Below are 15,659 nucleotides of genomic sequence, written 5' to 3'. Positions count from 1 at the left end.
TCACTTTCCAAAAAAAACTAAATAGAACACACACACACACACATTCGAGTGTTTTCAGTAGCGTATTTTGAGCAAACAGGTGTTTGCCTGTGAAGTGTGTCGGTTTAAAGCAAACCATGGACAAAACATTTTCTTTACTTCGTAGGTAAGATGCTTCTTAGGCCTTTTTTCCAGTTCGAAGGCATGAAACACAGATTAGCAGCACTACAGAAGCCCATATAACGCTTGTTATGCTAAATCCTCCCGCTCAAATGAAGTGGTCTTAACTTGAAATCCTCTTCAGTGGATCCCGAATCAGATGCTCTTCAGCAGAAAAAGGTCTTGATGACTAAAAGATCGAACATGAAAGCAGCAGATGAGAAGAGAAAGTTGATCATAAAGCTCACGATCTGAATTTCTTGATTTCAAACGGGAAATCCGCCCTCCGTTTCAGTACAGCAGGACCGGTCATGTTCAGCTATAACTTATCTAAAGCTTATTTGGGCCGACGTGACACACGTGTGTGAGCGATATGCCATGAAATGGACTGGTGTGTCTCTTACTAAAATGGTCAGAAACATGAATCATGGATCTCCTAAAGACTGGAAATCAACCACAGACTAATTTAAACCTCGGGGCATTTTTGAGCACCTGATTCACCTAAGGGCATGTATTTGACAGGTTGGAAGAAACTGGAGAACCCTGCTGAGCAGTGCAAACCACTGATCCAACATGCCATGAATACAAGTTTCTTCCTTGAAATGTGAAGCCAAACTTTTCAAGCTGCTTCTCATGTTTCATCAACTGTCCCACTACAATCGACTAGAGTTCATTTGACTTACAGGACGGAGAGTCCACCATCCCTCCTGTCCAGACAGCATAGGATCTTGACTCCAGATCATTAACCCTCGGGAGCCCAAACTTGCTTTTTTTTGACTCCTTCAGATCTTCAGGAACAATACAACGAGCGCCATTAGATAGCTTTTTCTATGTAAGATTGCCTATTTTCTTTGCTTGCATTCCCTTGTTCGTCACCATCCATTCCAACTCATTCAGCAAGCCTGTTCTGCTTCAATACATCACCTGGACTCAAATAACACCAGCGCAGGTAAAAAGTGCTTAGTCTGGAGAAGAGCTCGAGAAACGCTGAGCCGGCCGGCTTTCAGGAACACTCAGCTCTCTCGCACAGAGTCAAGCTCACCTTTCCTCAGCCGTATCAGCAGCTGCAGCCTTCTGTCTGATCGCGCTTTGCTTGCTAATCCAACCGATTTGTATCCTTTTTTTTTTATTTTAGATTTCGTTTCCATTTTACATGCGAGGCCACGAACGCAGAAATGAAAGCGAAGCAGCCAGACGGCGATCTCACTGACCCGAAACAGATGGAGCTGCTGGCGAACACTTGCACCACGCGTTCGCGGGGCTGTGTTAACACGACGCACGAGCATCTTCATACACGCAAAACTGCAATATGTTAGCATGGTTGGAAAGCGCTAATATACGCTTTTGTTCCTTAAGGCAAAAAAATCTATATATATAATAAATGACTTTGAAAATAAACATGCAAACACGCTGGTAATCCTTTGTAGAGGTGGAACACGTGTGGCTCGGCTACAAAACGAGATGATGATTTGATTCGCGTCCAGCGTCCAGCACGTTTTTCTGTATGCTGCAATGAAATCTGGTGTCCATCGATCAGCTGCGTATGACTCCACTGAGCCCATCGACATCCCCATAGGGCCGTAAAAGCGCTGGCTTTTTGGGGTAATATATGCATCGCCATTCCAGGCCACAGCGGCATTAATAGGAGTCTACTAGCTTGAGTTGTCTGCTTTCAGGCCTGACTTAAACAAGGGTCATCTGAGCTTGTGCCGTAAATCTCGATTCACTTAAACAGCGAGAAGGAGACACCGCAAGGGCAGATCTTATTAAGGCTCTTGTAAATGATCAGCTGCCTAGCTGAATCCGTGCTAGAGAAGTTGCTCATCAACACAACATAATTGATGGCCTGTTCTGGAATGACCAGCTCTCTTCGGTGCATTTATGAGACTTCCTGAAATCCCCAGGGGGTCACTCCTACACACCGCTGCAATGTCACTGAGGTCGTGATGGCTGTGGAGAAGCAGCGATAGGAGCAGATAAAAGCTGCACATTATTGTCGATGCCAAGTCCGTGATCCATTGACTTTCACACAACAGCAGCAGGAAACCCAGCGTACAACATCTGTGCAAAGAGGACTTCAAGAATGGCCGACCTCTGGCACACGGGTCAATCTATTTTTCACTCAATAACACTGGAGGACCGGGTTGTAATATAAGTGCTTTTTTTTTCCCCATCTCTTTTAGATGATTGGAAAGAAGGATTGCTTATGGTGCCTTGAAGACAGGAGCTGATTGAAGTTTATTTGATCTCGTGCACTGAATACGAGCCTCTGATGCACCCGACTGATGTCTCGTATCAAATGATGGTTGCTTTGATAATTTCCGTGAAAACAACTCAAACCTTCGCGCGAAGCAATATTATTTTGACATTTCAGACACAAGACCGTGAAATTAACGTCCCATGGATGCATAAGCATTATTACAACTGTAATAGAGCACAATGAACATGTTTATTTATTATATTACTTTGTTAAAAGTGTTCATCACACCCTATCACTTTTATTCAAATTAAAGACCGGTGAAATAAATTATAAAAATAAATATTTCTTTAGTCGAGACAAGAACCACATTATTGGAGATCATTTAAATGCAAATTATCAAAGCCATTTTTGTCAGAGTTTATTAGGAATCTACAGAAGTCCTAAGAGGCCATGCATTATCATTTGTTTCTTTCTTGTGATCTCGACATCACAAAATAAGTTTTCTAAAAATGGAAATACTTAGCTTTAGTAATTTTCTTTGTTTTGCTCATGATTTGGAACCATGATAAACGACCTTGATGAAGGACTTAATGAAGCACCTCAATAATGTTTAAAAACCTTTGCAAAGGTTCATGCATAGTCAAGTGCAGGATGCAGATGTGTACATTCAGACATACATACATCTCATTCATACAACTGAGCAGTTACAGGGTTAAGGGTCCTTGCTCAGGGGCCCAAGAGTGACAGCTTGGGGTGGCTGGGATTTGAACTCTCAACCTTCAGATCCAAAGTCCAATGCGCTAAGCTACTAAACAAGTGTGGGGTTTATTCACTCTAATCCAACACAGTCATTGTGTCAGGAGTCCAATCAGTGTCAAACAAGGAAATACTGGACTTCACGTGTTAGAAGTGGCAAGACTTGGCAACGTGACGAGGACACAGTAGGAACAAATATGAAAGGTTAATCAGGAAAAATCAGACCACATTCAGGAAAATGCACAATGCCAGAACAGGGTGGAGGCAAAACTCAAAATCAAAACAATTCACAGCACATCACTGTCCATAAAAGCTTCAACAATCTCTTGCTCTTCTTCCACCCGCTGCCTCAGACCAATTTAGGCGTACATGAACAGAAAAAGATGAAACCATCCAAGGTGGCTGCAATCAGCGTGATCATATGATAATAATCAAGAACTAGTGATGGAGTTGAACTGGAATAATTAAAGATAATTAATTCGAATCAATTAATGTTTGGGTTCATCACCACTTTATATGCGAAGAAAAAAATTTGTTCGAGAACACAAATGAAAGTGTGGATCCCTGGCCAGCACAGAACGGGGGAATAAAATACAATGTGCTGTCGGAGAAAACGTTTCTTTGCTTTAAGAACACAATTCCATTGTGATCCAGCAGAACACGAACCTGCACGTAAGAGCCTTCAGGTGACCAGGATACATCTGCCACTACATTACATTTATCCCAAATAGATGTTTGATGTTTTATCATCTGAGCTCCTCTTTGAATAATAAATGATAGTAAATATGACGGGTGTAAATGTGAGAAGTTGGGTAACTTGGTTATATCTCGTATAAAATATTTGTTCAGATACTGATGAAATATTCTGGAGTCAGACATCTTGAACAAGCAGTGACACTTGTACACATTGACCTTTAAAACTTTATTGAATAAGCTGCTCATCTTTGATTTGGGTGTATGCGTTGGATCATTTCGTGCTGAAAGGAGGAACATCCGAGGTAACACCTGAAGGTACCAAAAGCTGGGCAGAACAGAATTACCTTGTGGAATTTGTTTTATCAAACCGTCACACATTTTACCACATGGTTTGGGGTATTTTTTGTGAGGAAAAAGAGACAGAGTTTCTTTCTAGCCACCGTAGCCCAGATATGTGAAGGATTGTTGTGACATGCAGAGAGTAATCAGTACTTGTCAGACATTCCTACAGCTCCTTGAATGTTGGTGTAGGACTCTTGGCAGCCTCCCTGGTAAGTTTTTGTCTCGTTCCAGAATACAGGTTGGCTGGAGGGATGTCCTAGGTCCTACTAAATTCTCTCTATTTGTAGATAATGGCCTTCATGGTGTTCCATGATACATGTGATGTTTTCTTTTATAACCTTTTCCTGATTGCTATCTTTGAACCAGTGAGATACCAAGCACGATACCAATTTGTGCTTTCCAAGCACAAATTTCCTGTTTGTGAATCACATCCAGAAAAGACTGACCATTGTTAGGGGTTCAATCATGACTGGTGAGTTTCCTCATTTCACACGCTATTCGCAAAATCAGTGTGAAAAAAACGCGATGGCCATCGCACCATTTCTGATTGTGAAACCCGAAACACCGAAGATCTCCTAGCGCTCCAGCGAGCATAATGTCACCATGATGACAAAGTCCCTGAGCATCTCCGTGCAAACATTATCGACGTGTTCAGTGTGCCCTTGAGGTGGATTCCAACAAGTGTAAATTTAAATGAACGAGGAGCACCTTTCGCACTGTCGATCCAGCGGGCTGGAATAGCAGCAGATGTACATCTGGCCTCATTTTAATTTCTAATTTTAAGCTTTAAATTAACTAAGATAATGGCTCCATTGTGGATCATTTTCAACATGAAACAGCAATAAATAAAAAAATTAATATCTAGAAATAGATAATAGATGAATAACCTTGTCAGTGTATATTTCCATCACAGATACACAAAACATCGGTGCTAAAGAAAAAAGTACGAGACTGCTGTGGAGATCATAACGCATGTGTGTGGAAGCGAGACTTTGTTTTAAACTTTGTTTTCTTTTACTTCCTCGTTGTCTTTAGGTGAACAATCTCCTGCTCTTCATCCACCCGCTGACTTTATTAGTATCCGAGTCGAATTTAGGCTTACATGAACAGAAAACAATTAAACCATCCAAGATGGCTGCAATCGGCGTGATCGGAGAACAATACCCGGAAACGAATTGAGAACCAGTGATGGAGTTTGACTTCAATTAAAATTAAAGACGATCAATTTGAATCAATTAACCCTATTTTTATTTGGGTTCATTACCACTTTATATGGGAACAAACTCTTACAAATGTGTTCAAGCTCAAGAACGAAAGTGTGGATCCAAGGCCAGCACAGAACGGAGGAGTAAAATACAATGTGCTGTCGAAGTAAACGTTTTTTGCTGGCAGAACACGATTCCAGTCTGATCCAGCAGAACACGATTCCAGTCTGATCCAGCAGAACACGATTCCAGTCTGATCCAGCAGAACACGATTCCAGTCTGATCCAGCAGAACACGGCGTGTGTCCGACCTGCATGTGAAAGCCGCCAGGTGACCTGAATACATTTTTTTGCCACGACACTACATCACCCTGGAGTCTCCTTGATAAGAAATAGAAGATGATGTTTGATATGTTATCATCTGAGATCATCTTTGAAGAGTGATGATAAACATGACTGGTGTAAATGTGAGTCGTTCGCTAAACGGCCTGTATCATGTCAAATATTTGTTCAGTTTCTGATAAAATATTCAGGATTCGGACATGTTGCACAAGCAGTGACAGATGTGTATATTGATGTTTGTTTAATACGTTATTGAAACAACATTTCTTTTTATTACATCACGTTGGCTAAGAATCCATCGGTATGGCAGGTTTTACATGTTTTCCCCTCTTTCTTGAGTCAACATTTAAAGTTGGTAGTAAGTTTTGGCGCATAAAAAAAAAAAACGCTGATCAACATTGGGTTATTTTCTTTGTTGGTTTGGGTGAATGTATTGTATCATTTTATGCTGAAAGGTGAAATCCCTAACATTAAAGATCAGAATTATATATTTATATATATTTTCTATACAGATTATAATAACATAATAATTGTAGGAAGCTTCGTCGTTTAAAAATGTACTCAAACGGAGCTTGCGAAAGAACAGGACGTTTGACATGCTGTCTGATTAGTTACAACTGCATATGAAGAAAACCACTCGGGGTTCTGTAAACAGTGAATATCCACCATACAAAGCCATTGAAGGATGTGGTTTATAGGAAACGCTGTTTGAAAGATCACACGCGCGCTTGCTAGAATCTTTTAAGCGAGACTTATGCGCTTTGTACGTAAATCCGCCGATCAGACGGATCACGTGAGGTTTAAATCTTCGGCTCTGGCAAAGCACGAGCCTGACTTTGTTTTTTTTTGTTGTTTTTTTCACAGGTAAACGTTGTTACGTCTCAAGGGCACCGAAACTGACATGAGTGAGTGAGACATCGAATGAGATGAAAACAGTATTTTGGAGGTCTAAGTGGAGCGATAAATCGATTCCCGTCCGAACTTGAATCGTAACAGGAAATTAGCATCGGAAAAAGTGAGTGTGGAGGATTTACAGTTTGAAAGCTAACATTTGTACAGTAATTAATGATGGCCATATGAAAAACCACTCCCCTGGGTGGAAGGTGAGGAATAATTATGGCAGGGTTCGACAAGAAAACGGGTGGAGAGCAGGCCGTATATCTGCACAGGGAAGAGCGAAGGAGTGAAGGAGCGAATTTCAATCAGCCCTGTTTCATCAGCGTGAGTAAAACCAGGCGTGACTGTTTTTTTCCTTGTGTAGTCGGGTCTTCTCGAAGCGTGCACGACTTGATGAGTTTCACAATTGCAGGCTGCTGCGGTTCTGTAAAACGTCAATCTCAGTGACACGTTCTAATTACAGAGCAATTGCCCTTAAAGATACATGTTACAGAAAAGATCAGTCAAATAAACACTCTGTTCTTCTTCTTCTTCTTCTTCTTCTTCTTCTTCTTCTCCTTTTCAAAGAAAGAAAGAAAGAAAGAAAGAAAGAAAGAAAGAAAGAAAGAAAGAAAGAAAGAAAGAAAGAAAACCCTTGTTTGGCGTGTATTAACAACACACCCGGACATCTACAAAGTGCTTTTCAATGAGGTAAATATTTCATGAGGCCCTAAAATATGCGGCTTTTGGCTTTTCATTTGACTTCATGTAGCTGGCAAATGTGAATTACATTTAAGTACTGCTGAGGGACAGATCGCAGGCATCGGATCATCTGCATCCTGTCAGAAACGTTACCCAATACGCGCTGGTTGAGGAAAAACTGGATGCCTGTTTCCGCACGCAAGCACGGGACATGACCACCAGCATGAAGATCCGCTCAGCACATGGGCTACAGTGCATTTCAGCACATCATGACCGAATACTCACAGCTGATTTCTCAGGAAGTGTTGACTCGTTTCCTTCTGACTCTAATCGACATTCTTGATTACACACGTTTACGTTTTTCACAGTAACACCAGGACTTACTGTACACTCACTAGACGCTTCGTGATAAAAAACATTTTCTGCAAGAGTCTCCAGGGCTTTGAGAAAAGATTGTTTCCATCATGGAAACGTTTTTCAGGACAAAGAGTTTGTTATTTGTAAATTTTTCCCTTCTTTTATTCCTTAGGCTTTCTGTAATAGGCAGAATAACATCTGAAACAGGACATAAATACAACGTGGGACATGGAATTTTGGAAGTAGGAGTTGGCGACTCTGGGAATTCTCCGAACCCCTTGCCGTTGTTGTAAAAGCCTTTTAGAAGAATGGCGATGGTGTGAGGGAAGGGAGTTTGATTATGATCCATGTCTCATCTGCTAATTTCAAAGGTTCAGTCCCCTAAAAAAAAAGTTGTCCCCAGGTGGTGTTGAACGGCCCGTAAACCAGAGTATAACGAGGCTGAATATGGAGCTGCCATCGTAAGGAGCCCTCGCTGCTCCGTTCCACAGCACACTTCATCGCTGTGTTGAGCCGTTTATTCAAAATACCGCACCCATGTTCGAATGTCGCGAGCAGACGGGGCACGTCAACATTCCCTTCACTCACACTATTACTTACATTTTCAGGTTTAAGGGCCTTGCTCAAGGACCCAGCAGTAGTAGTTTGGGGTGCTGGGATTTGATCTCATGACCTCATGACCCTCCTATCAGCATTCTTATAAACAGTTTTACAGTGAACACTTGTTGCGCAGCATTTCACTACTACATTATAACTAATGGCAAGAGGTTCTAATCGAGCTCGCACTGGTTCCAAGCTATCACCAAGTTCCAAAATTTCTCGTTTCCCTGCACCACCCTGTACAGTAACCCCCTGTTTATCATGTTACACTCCAAAAAACCACCCGCAATACACCACGATAAATGGATGCCACCTCAAAAATGCTATTTTATGTATACAGTACTGTACTGTATTAACATTTTTGCCTTATTTTATAATCGTGCTCTCCACAAAAACGAATTATTTACGGGACAAATGCAATTCCAACGATAAACCAGGGTCGCGAGATTCGAGCCGCGGTAAAGCGGGGGATTACTGTGTAGTTATAAATGAATAAAAAAAAAAAAAAGTCTGCTTTTTTTCAAAAAAAATGAAAACACGGTGGGATGTGCTGTTATTAGAGCACAATATTGCGGTTAATGGTAATGGTTAGGAATTTACTTATTTGCACCAAGCATTAGCCTATTATTTTTTATTTTTCCTCATCGAAACGCCAAACCGTCAAACGTCGACACGTGAAATTACAAGCTTAACCCTGTCGCCTCCCGGAGTACAGCAGTCGCTTTAAAGCGGCAGAGACCGTGCAAGTGGAGGCGAGAACACAGCTTAAGTGCTGTTCCGTGTCAGACGAGCTTTTGATGTGTTCATTCGAGCTTAATCTGCAGTGTCGTTTTATGAGCGCTGAGAGAGAGAGAGTGAGAGAGAGAGAGAGAGAGAGAGAGAGAGAGAGATTAATCCCCTCTCTCTCTTTCCATTTTTTTCTCTGCACATGTGTACACTATTTGCTGTCTCACATGTGTTATTACGGTTTATGACACCGCTGTGTAAATCCGCACCGGTGCTCTATCCGTCTGATTCAAATCATCCTTTAATTATCAAACCAGGACCTCTGTGTATTATAAAGCAAGTCTGTGATCAAGAAAAAGAATGAAAAACTACTGGAATTTGCAGATTCCCTCCCCCCCCCCCCCCCCCCTCCATCCTAACAGGCGTTTTATCCTTTTTTACAGCACAGCACAGCATGTCCTCTTGAAATAAAAACATGATACTTAGGGGCATATCTGACCTCTGAGCTCATTTATGATTGATTTCAGACACAGAATCTGCACTTTTACCCTCAGTGGGTGTGAAACTGATCTTAGTGAGGACACAGGATTATGCTTCACAGGTTGTACCCGTATTTTACCCATGAATTTATCTATAGAAATTAGTGGATGGATGGATGGATGGATGAATGGATGGATGGATAGATAGATAGATAGATAGATGCCTAATGCCATAAATGTAAATGTAAATAAAGTCACCCAAGTGTCTGAACAATCCAGAAATAATCTTGCGATTCAGCAGGATGCGTGAACGCACTCACAGTCGCCTCAGAGCTCAAGCGGCGCTTTAATAAATCGGTAATGGAGCTCAACATTTCTCATTTCTCACCGCGGGCTCGTCATTACTTAACCAATTATACATCTAATTATATTAAGCATCCAATCTGGCCTCCCTCCATACCGGCATTTTCCTGATCACGATAACTTCAGTAAACATAACGCTTTCACACACACTGATCAAACAAATCGGTTTCAATGCCGAGTGCACACTGTACGATTTTTATAGTTTTCTGCGATTGTTAGACTGTTAGAGTACGAACCTGATCTCAGTGTCACACTGTAGGATCTCAGTTGTCATAACGTCATTGTACGACAGTCAAAATCTGACACGCACAAAGACTCATCCAAATTCTTGACATCCGTGACGCGGTCAGTCCCGTGTTCTCTTGCTAAAGATAGCTAGCAGCAAACGATCTGAAGCGGTCTTTTTGTTGACGTGTCTTAATAAACAATAAATAATAAAAATGTCATAAAAATGTTGCTTTTCCTTCTTTTCTGTCCATTTGACTTTCCACACTTTCTCTATAGTCTCATCTTCCAACACTGCAGGAATTTCATCGGAGGGAAGAAATGATCATGACGGCTATTAAATCGTGCCCAAAATCGCACAGTGTGATTCCAGCTTGAGTTGTTATAAAGATTTGAGCTCAAGCTAAAACGTTCGTAGAGTTTTAATGAAGTTATCGGGAAAAAGTTGTTTTCGTTAACTTCAATTCAATTAAACAGAAAAGAAACAATTTCCAAATGAAGGAGAAATGCCAGACTGCTTTAAACGGTCTTTTGTGTAAGTAGAAACACATGCAGGTATGGGGGGTGGGGGTGGGTGGTGGTGGGATCTGAAAGCAACGCTGGTCAGATGAAATGACATGGTAATTTCGTCATGTCAATTCTCTCCATCCTGTACATCGTCCCGGACTCAAATACAATTTGTGTCCAGAAATCTTTCTCTGTTACCTCACATTCAGTAGACGCAAAACTTTCTGTGCCTTTAGCATCGGAAGGTTTATTTTTTCCTAATCAGTCTATTAATGGAATCCATGCAAATGGATAATGTACTGTATGCCCAAATATTAAGCCATGTTAATGAGCTTAGGGGGTTTCGCGTAAACGATTGTGAAGGCAGTATTTTTTCTGGAGACAAAAGCGTCAGTAATCTGCGGAGAACGAGGCTTAGAGGAGACAATCTTATCGCACTGCCGCTGTCAGGATTACGGCGACAGATTGAGCCCACCTTAAGAGCTGGTAATAAAGCCAGACTCTCTCAATTAGGACCTGCTTTTAAACAGGCAGGTGTGAGGGGTAGCAGCAGGTCAGTTGGGCACTTTGGAGCAATAATTCTGCGTTTTTTTTCCTTTTAATAACAAAAAGCGAAGAGAACAGAAACGATCACGCTCAAAATCTTAACGGCATCTGCGCTATTTCCTCGCGCTCCCGGGAAGCGTTTTTCAGCAGCGTTGTTCACTGTCGGGTGCCGAAATGCACCTCTTTCCCTGCGCTTCATTTCAATCTAATGTATGTTGGGCTGCCACTTTACTTTTCCTGTTCCCTCGGGCAACGAAAGTCATTAAATCAAGAACCCTATTACAGAAGTACGCAGTGTTTGTGTTGCTCATCGACAATACAATGTCATTCAGGCTGAAGGGAAGCCAGGGAGAGCCTGGTAGAGCCTGAATCGATTAAAAGACACGTGGCCAGTTTGCTCTAAACTTCACTCACGTTATCCGGTGCCGAGCGGAAAAAATGCAAATGCAATTAAGAGAGCTGTTGCTTTAGCATCCGGTACTTGACATCATCTCCCCTTTCGAAAAGCACACGTCCTTATGCTCATAATCAAGCAAAACACAGAATCACGTATCTATCTATCTATCTATCTATCTATCTATCTATCTATCTATCTATCTATCTATCTATCTATCTATCTATCTATCTATCTATCTATCTATCTATCTATCTATCTATCTGAGAGAGTGGGGAGAAAAACAGAAAAACAAAATTAGGCCAATAAAGGGTGTATTATCGCAGTAACATGATTTTGGATAACACGTATGCTATGGAGCGAGGAACTCTGAAGCTTTCACAGTGGAACAGTCCGTCCACTGTGACTGCACACTTTATTTATTCACTTACATCGCCAGTTAATGGAAATATAAAAGGCCACATTGATTAGTGTTTTAAGATTCAGCAGTTAATAGATTAAAAGCCCATGCGAGAGCCAGAGAGTAGATTTCCTGCTTTCTGTGGTTAGGATGATTTTGCATGTCTTTTGTGCCATAACTATTTGGGTACTAGTCTCACCTCCTCGGGAAAAGTCCTAGAGTTGTGGAGTCCTAATTAAAGGAATGCAAATGTGCAAAAGGAGAAGCTGCTGATTCCTAAGAAGAACCTGTTGCACACTTTGTTTTCTTATGCAAAGCAATCGCAGCTTGAGCGTGACTGCGAGTCGAGCTTTCAGAGATTTTCTATCGGAACGCTCTTAGCGAGCATGCACAGCTTCTGCGGCTTTTGTTCCTGCCAGACATGGCTCCCCTGGACCAGTCAGTCACTTTAAAGAGAAGAACAGAGTAGTCATTCAGTCATTTAAAGTGTCTGCAGGTGAAAAGGGATGGATGTCATAATGTACCAGCAGAATCCCTTCACTGTCAAGAGCTGCGGAAATGCACCTTCGACATGCATGCTCAGGTTTAGTCGCATACTTGGGCTAAATGAGTTCATTGTAATGCAGGCCATGGATTGATGTGACTGGGATACAGACAGGGCTTTGTGGAGGCGTTTAAAAGGGCAGAATAATAGATTTCATGCAGCTCCGGGATTAATTAGCTTGAAGGGGGAAAGCTAATCTGATCCCCTTTGGGAGTTGAGTTAAAGGTTTGCATATTCATCCCCAGCTTTGATCACCCACCGGGTGACTGGTGGCTCCTGAGGAAGGTACAAGCATGTAGAGAGATGCGTCAAAACCATGTATATTTAAAGGAAAGAATAACATGAAAAGAAGAGAAGGAGAGGCGAGACATGGTGGATTCCTTCAGCACCAGCTTCTAATTAGTAAGATTTGTGTATGTTAGAAAGGGGGAGCATCTGTACCCCTATGCCGCCTCTGATCGCCCTCCGTTCCGACATCTGTTTAAGGATGTTTATCCGAGGGATAAGTATGATAAAGGAAATATTATGCTAGCGTTATTTTACTTTTCTTCTATTTGAACCATGAACACTGCTCGAAGGTCGGACGGAGAGGTTACAGAACACAGGGTACGGTTGTGAGGGCATGGGGCCTGTGCTTGAACCTTGCAAAAATCAAACGGGTCACAACATCACTGCTCTAGTCTACAGCATGACATTTAAATTGCAATCTGGTCCCCTTAATATCTGGAGTTTTTACCCCGAATGACATCCTCCGTTCTGGAACACACTATATTTACAATTAATTGATCTTGTCAAATAACATTTACTCTTTCTCTGGGCAGAAGCACATTTTTTATACTCTGCTGTCCTGAAACTAAGCATCAGCTCTGTTAAAGACATGAAGCAACTAGAAAGCCAGCTCTGAGACGGAGAGGAGCCTTGGAGGTGTCCTGTGTCCTTTCAGACATTCCTCTCATTCCCCTCAACAAGGCATGAAACAGAGAGTCATTAAAGCTCTGTCAACTTAGTCGAGTTAATGCCCCTACCCCCTACAGAGGCTTATGCGGGAAGGGCACTGTATTTAAAAGAAAAAAGGAAAGAAAGAGAGGAGGTGTATAAGAACATCAAGACATTAAGATGTACCTCAGTTTTAAATCAAGACTTGCGACAATTATTAGGAATAACGTTCACATGGTTAAAGCTCATTAGTAAGGGCAAAAATAATGGGTAGAAACAGCAGAATTAATTTGGTTTGGGAAAATGAAAAGATGAAGGGGTCGAATGGCAAAAGAACAGAACCAGCAGCAGGCGGATGATCTGCCTCGAAGAGGCGATTTCCACGTAAAAATAATCAATCAGGGCTTGATAATGGCTCGAATGCAGGAGTGTTGACACAGGGTCAGCTCTTCCCCCTGACCTGTACCTTCAGGGCAGCAGCAGCAGATAACAGAAGCCACGGCTAATTGTCCAGCAAGCGTCAGAGCTTTCAATACCCCTACCACTTTCCCTCTAATTCCCCCCGGTTCCTATTCATTCTCTCGTCCTTGTTTTTTTGCTCAGCCGCTCCCTTCTTAATCCTCCACTTTTGTCCGCTCCCTCGCTCCAGAACAGGCGTGGATCACGTTTCTCAGATTGCATCCCTTTGCACTGGTTCCTCACGTGCTTTTGTCATTACGAGCAGTCGCGACCGCTGACAGGCGTCTCGAAACGATCCATCAGCGGGGTCTTTGAAAAATCTTGACAAGTGCGCACCCGAGGTACCATCCTTTCTGTACGAAATCACCAACCACCTACAACTCCGTGTGCACATTCCTCCTCAGACACACCGAGAATGAAAGACAAGAAAAGGGAAAAAAAGACCTGCAAGGCAAAGGTACTCACTTAGATGCTTCCTCCTGCTCCTCTGTTTTCCTCACTTCCACACTGCCTCCTGTCCTCTTGAAACACTAGAAATGAATTTGTGTCTATGGACCGGTTTGTGAAGCTCCAGCACACAAAGTTGTTCTGCTGTAGGCACGGTGTGGGCTGCACGCGTCTTCCTGTAGCTGTGTATGTATGTGTGTGGGTGTGTGTGGGTGTGTGTGTGTGTGTCTTAACTGGCGGCTCACACTGCTCTGTCTGAAGGGGAGCTAAAGCACTTTTAAACTCGCTCAGCCGCCCCATGTGACCAGCTCCCAGCAGCAAGGCACGAATACATTAATGCTCCTTCCTCCAGCCACAGTGCACCCCCTAGCCACTGTTTCAGGTAGTGAATGCTGTGTGAAAACCACACACAGACACACACACACACACACACACACACACACACACACACACACACAGACACACACACACGCACATATATGCACACATTCCCACACATGTTAGAAACGCGGTGTTTGGATTGTTCTCAAGTACTCTGGGAAGTGCTCCATCATCTGCTTTTAAACAGTCGGCTCCTATACTTTCTACATATGCATACATTATATATATATATGTATACTTGCGTGCTCTTCAAAAATGACAAATATTTCCTTGTTTGCAAATCAACCGACTAATTCCCTTCCATAAGATGATCTCTGTGCATCAGAAATCTCCAGCACACCTAACAAACCATTCCAAATCCTCCCCACGTTTCTGTCCATCAAATTTATACTCATGTCATGCCGTTCTCCATTGCCCTTTTCCACCCTCTGTGTGTCTCTTCTTCTTTTCTTCTCCTTGTCTCCTTCAGCAGAGGAAGAGCCCAACCCGCATCTGTGAGATCTTCGGACTCCTGACTCCGACCCCCTCCCCAGGCTGCTGCCATGCAAATGGAGGGCGTGAAACAAGGCCAAGAATCCAGTCTGAATCAACACACATGGTGTGCATTTACAAATCAATACACTGAGCTCAGCAGGGCTGTGAACTTAAAGATTGGCAACTCGGTACCCAGGCAGAGACGAGCCACTTGCCGGTCTTCTCTTCGCCCATATACACACACTTACACACACACACACACACACACACACACACACACACACACACACACACACACACACACACACACATGCAGTAAACATTTGATTCTTTGGATTTTTAATTAAATGTTTAAAGGAGCCATTTGTCATGTTTAGAGCCCTCTGCTGTCTGTGAGGCAAATTGCAATTGCTGTAAAAATGCTAATTAGCTTTACCCCCTTCCTGGCTCTATCTCTTTCTGACCTCATATACTGTATGTCATGCGAGTTGGCTTTTATCTTGGGGGCGGAGCTACATTCAGAACAGACGCTAGCATGATCCATTACAAAGCAGTGTTGTATTAA

The 15,659-nt window shown here is 42.4% G+C and overlaps 1 protein-coding gene across 1 annotated transcript in view; it reads right to left on the bottom strand.

Moving 5' to 3' along the window:
- cntfr (ciliary neurotrophic factor receptor) overlaps positions 1–14,537 on the bottom strand; it is a 164,873-nt gene extending 150,336 nt beyond the window's left edge. The window contains exon 1 of the mRNA XM_083567995.1: positions 14,258–14,537. The gene's annotated coding sequence lies outside the window, so the exon portion shown is untranslated. The remainder of the gene's footprint in view (positions 1–14,257) is intronic.
- Between the last annotated feature and the right edge of the window lie 1,122 nt (positions 14,538–15,659).

This window comes from Silurus aristotelis (assembly GCF_946808225.1).
Source record: "Silurus aristotelis genome assembly, chromosome: 18".
In the NCBI taxonomy this organism is placed as follows: Eukaryota; Metazoa; Chordata; class Actinopteri; order Siluriformes; family Siluridae; genus Silurus; species Silurus aristotelis.
Note: the sequence above shows the minus strand (reverse complement) of the source record. Positions and strands in the feature narration are given on the sequence as shown.